Raw genomic sequence first — 6,822 nt, 5'->3', positions numbered from 1 at the left:
TTTCCCATCAATGTTTTAAAAAAGTTGCCAGTCACTGCCAGCAATTTAGACAATTTTCACAAAATTGTCATGGCCCCCAAAATACTTTGTTGTATGAAAATCTGATTATGCAAAATGTCAAAAGAACAGAGCCTCTGCTTTTAAACAAATAAACATTTTATTCTAGCTTCATGCATCTTTTATTTTTATCAACACTTGAAAGGCAACATTTTGAACAATAAATAAGAGATAATCGCATTTTAGTCAAAGAGTATGTATGGATCCTATACAGAAATATGATAAAAACATTGATGGATAAGATTGCTTCCATCAATACCCTTAAAGCTGCTTAGCCAGCCCTTCAGACTGACAGCTCAGATCAGAACAGATGTTTACTGTAGTTAAACGTATCCAGCCCAGATGGTGGATCAGCACCTAGAGAGGACCTGTATAGCCCTGAATGTCAGTGGAGAGCAGGACAACTAGATGAGCCCCAGATACAGATCCCCAGGGAAGACCTTGTCTCCTAAACGGCCAACGGAACTAGACCACAGGAATCACAGTAACATGAACAATTTGTCTTTGCTGTATGATGGAATTGAACTGCTGGTTTCGTCTGGCCAGAGGAGAACTGGCCCCCCGACTGAGCCTGGTTTCTCCCAAGGTTTTTTTCTCCATTCTGTCACCGATGGAGTTTTGTTTCCGTGCCGCTGTCACCTCTGGCTTGCTTAGTTGGGGACACTTCCCAGCCAGCATTGATATGTGGGCCCCATATGGGTTATACCCGGCCAGCATGGGTTCCATGTGGGCATGGGCTGAAGATGGGCAATTTATGTGGGTCCCATGTGTTTTTCACAATGTGGGTCCCATATAGGTTTGAACATATGGGACCTTCGTGGGATCTATGTGGGCATGGGCTGAAGATGGGAAATTTATTCAGTACCCCCACACTGCAGAACACAAGATCCAGGGGGCGTGGTTGGATCCACATCCAGGGGGTGGAGAAGGGTGGGTTTAGGGATCAGTGGGTGGAAACAGGTAGGTTTAGGTATATGTAAGGTGGGAAGAGTTGGATCTGGATCCAACCGCACCCCCTGGATCTTGTGTTCTGCAGTGAGGACCATCTTGATTTATGTGGGTCCCATATAGGTTTGAACATATGGGGCCTTCATGGGATCTATGTGGGCATGTGCTGAAGATGGGCAATTTATGTGGGTCCCATGTGTGTTTCACAATGTGGGTCCCATATAGGTTTGAACATATAGGACCTTCATGGAATCTATGTGGGCAAAATGATTTCAAACTTAAAATAGATCTTTACACCTTTAAACTTTAAACTAAGCCACTTTTTAAGCAATTAATATAACAGCTTAATGTTTTATGGATCTGATCAAAATAACTACTTTTTAAATGAAAATGTGTGAATTATCAATATTACAGTGTTACCCTGCCTATGCATTTATCAAAATGCATTTTTCTTTTACTGCACACATTTTAGCATGGGCAATCACAAACGCTAAACTTTTCTTTTTTTTCCTTCAAACTCTAGATGGTCTCACATGGGACCTATATTCTCAAATGATCTTCTGACAACAACTTCCGCTTGACCAAGTAGTTCTGTTGCATTAAAATTTTAGTTAGATTTTTTTTTACATAATATTATATCATATTTTATATGTCATTGATCTTGGCCAAAAATAAATATACATTTAAATGTATAACTGTAAAGATTTTAAATATTCGAACAAAAGGAATTCCTGCGCTGGCGCAAAGATACAGTCTCTTCTAAGCACAGTGGAGCGGCAGCATGGCAGGAGTCACTACTTTTTAACAGTTCACAGAGGACAAGTCGGAGCGAAAATAAGCAGGTAAAATGTATATTTTCTAGAAATTATTTAGTTATCCAAGGTTTCAAGTATTGGGAACATTGTTTTGACCGTTTAAATTACCTTAAGAAATAATGTAGCCTTTAAAATAATGATTTTTTTCTGACCACATAATCGCTAAAAATGTCTGTATGGCTTAAAGCATGTCGTTTATGTCGGAAGCTCTTGTGAGAGTGGTAAGGGAGGGCGCTGGCGTATGGCGGGCCAGAAGTTCCAATAATAGGGCTTTTGACTTGTCGTGGGAATTACGCAGCGGACCACTGACTTTCCTCAGCCGGCGACTCACTTTCCCCACGCAGCAGACCACTGACTCTCCTCAGCCGGCGACTCACTTTCCCCACACAGCAGACCACTGACTCTCCTCAGCCGGCGACTCACTTTCCCCACACAGCAGACCACTGACTCTCCTCAGCCGGCGACTCATTTTCCTCACGCAGCGGGCGACTCACTAGGCTATATTTTAAAATCTATATTTTGTAAAAAATAATAAAAAATAAACCTGAATTATAATCTAAACATATGTATATTCATACAATTTCATAAATAAGAAATATATCATGTTTAAAAAATATGATATAAACTCATTGTTTTCCACCACATCACTAAAATTGAACTGTGTTAAGGGAGAAAAAATGCATCCCCTTGGTAAAACCACCATCCCCCATACCATCCCCTTTATATAAATAATGTGTATTGTGTGAAACTTACCATGCAAATGAAATGTTTCTCTACTTGTGATAATTCACAAACTAAATAGCCGGGAATGACCAATCAGAACCTGGTTCTGTAACAAGCTGCTCATCATTTTTCATGCAAAATGGTTCAAGTACCATAGTGGTGGAAATTATGATTCTTTCAAGAGATTCGTTCATTTTCAGTTCGTTCACCAAAATGATTTGTTCAGATTCGTTCACTGATTCGTTCAGTGACCATTTCTTCATATTACACAAAATACGCCAGCAGGTGGCGAAAAAGAGTGTCTTATGTGTTGTCTTAAGGCAACGAACGTATTCACTTGTTACAAAAAACTGATTTGGCTTTATTAAAATGGGTGCATAATCGCATTCAATAAATAAAGTCTAAAGTTGTTCAGATGAACAAAGCACGAGGTTTTCTTGCATAATTAACATTTTAATTGTTTTGGTCAGACAGTTCATATATTATATATTCACATTCATAAATCGGGGATTAAACGTGGAGTTATGTTCTGTATGCTAAATATGAAAACAAGCGTATGTGCACAGTACACTTTGCTTTTTGCGAGATTGACAGATGGCCGACTGACCCGGTTTACTCTCATTCATTTCGTTCACGAACGAGATAAGCTATGTACCAGTTCATTTCATTCAGGAACGAGATGTATCAATTCATTAAACTCGTTCACGAACGACATGTACCAGTTCAGTCATTTCGTTCACGAACGAGATAAGCTATGTACCAGTTCAGTCATTTCATTCATGAACGAGATGTACCAAATCATTCAACTCGTTCACGAACGATAAGATCTCTCGATTTCGTTCAGACTCATATGAAACTCGTTCAGTGAAGGGCGTATTAATTCACTACATTCAACAAATCACATGCTTAGTCACATCTCATACTCGAAGGCTATTGGCTCGAGGTTGAGTAACTGTTTGACAGGATGAAACAGTTCACAGAGCTACGGTTCAGCGAGCTGCGCATGCGCTGCTAATAGCGCCGCGCTGCTGTGGAGGGAGGAATTTCAGCGAACGAGAAATATGAGTCAGTGGATTACATGAACGAGAACGAGTCGTTCACCTAAAAGATTCGTTCAAAAAGAACGATTCGTTCACGAATGACAAATCACTAAAGTACAACTTTTGAAGTCCTTTGAAAAGAAGACAACAGAAAATGTATGATTTTTCCTTGATTATAATTTAAAGACATTCCCAGACATTATGTTATTGTGCTGTATGCTGTTTGTGACGGATTGAGAGACGATAGTAGATCTGACATTTGGAGTCACAGACTTTGCAAAAACCAAACAAAAACACGTCCTGAGAGTCCAAAAGCATTCACTGCACAATGAAGCCTGTTAGAATGAATAAATACAGTTAGAATGTCCTTATAATTCAAGCAATGAAAGAAAAAAAAATACCCATGTATGAGTTTTTACGTTTTTATATTCATTGCACATTAAGCAATACTTGAATATCAGCACATGTGCTACGATCACAAATGTGCTATTCATTTTATACAACAGTGCACAATTAGTGTTTTTCGTTCCTTGAATGAATCAGATTTTGAACGAATCGAGTGAGCCAGTGATTCAACAGTCCATTCAGATGGACTCACTTGTTTCCTTTATAATTGAATCATCTGTTTTGAATGAATAGTTTGATTTGAACGATTCAATAAATAATTTATTAAAACATGGATTTGCTGTCACCTACTGGCGGTTTTATTGTCATCATTATTTATCCATGACAGGCCTAAACCAGACAAGGTGCCAGTACTACTACCAGCACAAAAACATATTTAGCAAAATATTGACCAAATTCATCCATTTCAGGCACCAGAAGGAAAAAAGCTTATAAATAATAGTTCATTTAATAAGGCAATTTTTTTATTAAATAAAAGCCTTTTTAAAAATTATGATTTTGTAATTTGTAATTATGTTTAATAAGCTACAGGACCAACCCCCCGCCCCCTGAAAAATAAACTGACACTATCCCCCCTAAAACCATTTTACAATTCAACCACTGTATAAAATTAATATAAATAAATTTGAATATATAATATAATATAAATATAAAATAAATTAAAGTGAAGATTAATAGGTTAATAATTTATTTTTAAGTAACATTTCCTGTTGCTGATTACGTTTCCTGGGGTCGACAGCTTATAAAAACGTAGTACTGTGGTTTTAGCTGTTTGCTGTACACCTTGACCTGACCTGTGCCTTTAAATTTTTTCATTGCTTATCTTTTAGACATTGTTGTGTATATTGTTATATAATAAGTCAGAAATGACAAAGACGCAGCTTCCCACCATACAAAATCAATGGTGAGGGTTGGATTGGTGGTCCGCTGTGTGAGGAAAGTGAGTCGCCGGCTGAGGAGAGTCAGTGGTCTGCTGCATGAGGAAAGAGAGTCATTCACTGCGTGAGGAAAGTGAGTCACCGGGTGAGGAGAGTCAGTGGTCTGCTGCATGAGGAAAGAGAGTCATTCACTGCGTGAGGAAAGTGAGTCACCGGGTGAGGAGAGTCAGTGGTCTGCTGCATGAGGAAAGAGAGTCATTCGCTGTGTGAGGAAAGTGAGTCACCGGCTGAGGAGAGTCAGTGGTCCGCTGCGTGAGTAAAGAGAGTCATTCGCTGCGTGAGGAAAGTGAGTCACCGTCTGAGGAGAGTCAGTGGTCTCTGCTGCATGAGGAAAGAGAGTCATTCGCTGTGTGAGGAAAGTGAGTCGCCGGCTGAGGAGAGTCAGTGGTCCGCTGCGTGAGGAAAGTGAGTCGCCGGCTGAGGAGAGTCAGTGGTCCGCTGCGTGAGGAAAGTGAGTCGCCGGCTGAGGAGAGTCAGTGGTCCGCTGCGTGAGGAAAGTGAGTCGTTCGCTGCGTGAGGAGAGTGTGTATACAGATGCACCGCCGGCCTATCAGTGGTAAACTCTGTAGCTACTGGCAATTGTATGGTGTATTCCAGCGACAAGTCAGTAGCCCTATTTTAGGACCTTCCGGCCTGCCATACTGGCGCAGCCTCCATGTTGCCAGATTCAGCTATTATACACTTTTTAAGATTTGTCTTTTCTACTTAATTTTACACTTTAGAAAGTTAATAAAGTCGGAAGTTGCAGTTTAGGTTTATATTTGTATTATTTTAATTGCAAAAGATTTGACAATTTCTTTTTTTGGTTAGTTAAAAAAAACAATATAGCAATTGTATCTAATATACAACTGTATCTTAAACTGACAGTAATCAAAAAGCCCACGGTCAGGTTATTGCTGATGGGATACACATTCAGTCAGAAACAATCAACGTTGTCAAAACAGTAGCATTTAACACTAGTACACAGATCTGTACAACAGATTAGAATGAAATTAAATGCGCAAACACTAGCCATGAAGAAGTCTATGCTATGTCATTCAGATTTGCGCGAGTGATGCTGAGTGCACGCGCAGCATTTATTCTTATTTGTTTTATCTTCATTAAAAATCTTGTTTGGTTTTTTTTTGGATAATTGCATGTAAAAAATAATTTGCGTTGTAATGCATACGCAAAATGTGAATAATTATTTATATTTAAGTGTTTGTGCGATAATTATTAATGCGCATGCAGGACAGGGAGGCGCCCTCTAGATCACTTGAATGTTTTCCTGATAATGAATTAACTTAAAATTGTGGTGTCTCACATACATGAGAAATATATCTACAGAAAGCTTGAAATGTCTTTTAAACGAATCAATTCAGAACGAAAGCATTATGTAATCTGTGAAGGTTGTATTTCTCTTTAACCCTCTATGGTACGCATTATGTTCTAACCATGAAATATTTTTTTAAATAAGTTTTTATTACATGAAATAGCTTCAATTATACAAATCCAAAAAAAAAAATGTAAAAATTTTTTTTGGGGGGGTATTTAGGAAAACGTTGCCATTTGGCAACAGTGTACCACAATGGAAAATGGCCAGAAAAGTAGTTTTTTATTAAACTATGATTATCTTTTCTATTTAAATTGACATTTCTTTTAGATATTGATAGATTTTTATACTTGGGACTCATGCAAACCAAAAGTAAGTAGGTTCCTATCATTTAACCTTCAAAATAGTACTTAAAAGTATTATAATAATGCTTGCAAAACGGACAAAAAATTCGCTTTTGTACCATATATGCATATCAAATTCATCAACTTTTGTATTGTTTTAAATCCACAAAGATTCCAACAACAAAACAAGTCTTTTTGAAAGTATTTTATACAAGTTAAGTAAATGTATGGTAGCATGGA

This window comes from Cyprinus carpio, chromosome B4, assembly GCF_018340385.1.
Source record: "Cyprinus carpio isolate SPL01 chromosome B4, ASM1834038v1, whole genome shotgun sequence".
NCBI classification, from domain to species: domain Eukaryota; kingdom Metazoa; phylum Chordata; class Actinopteri; order Cypriniformes; family Cyprinidae; genus Cyprinus; species Cyprinus carpio.
The sequence above is the reverse complement of the archived record's forward strand: the minus strand, read 5'-3'. Positions refer to the sequence as shown.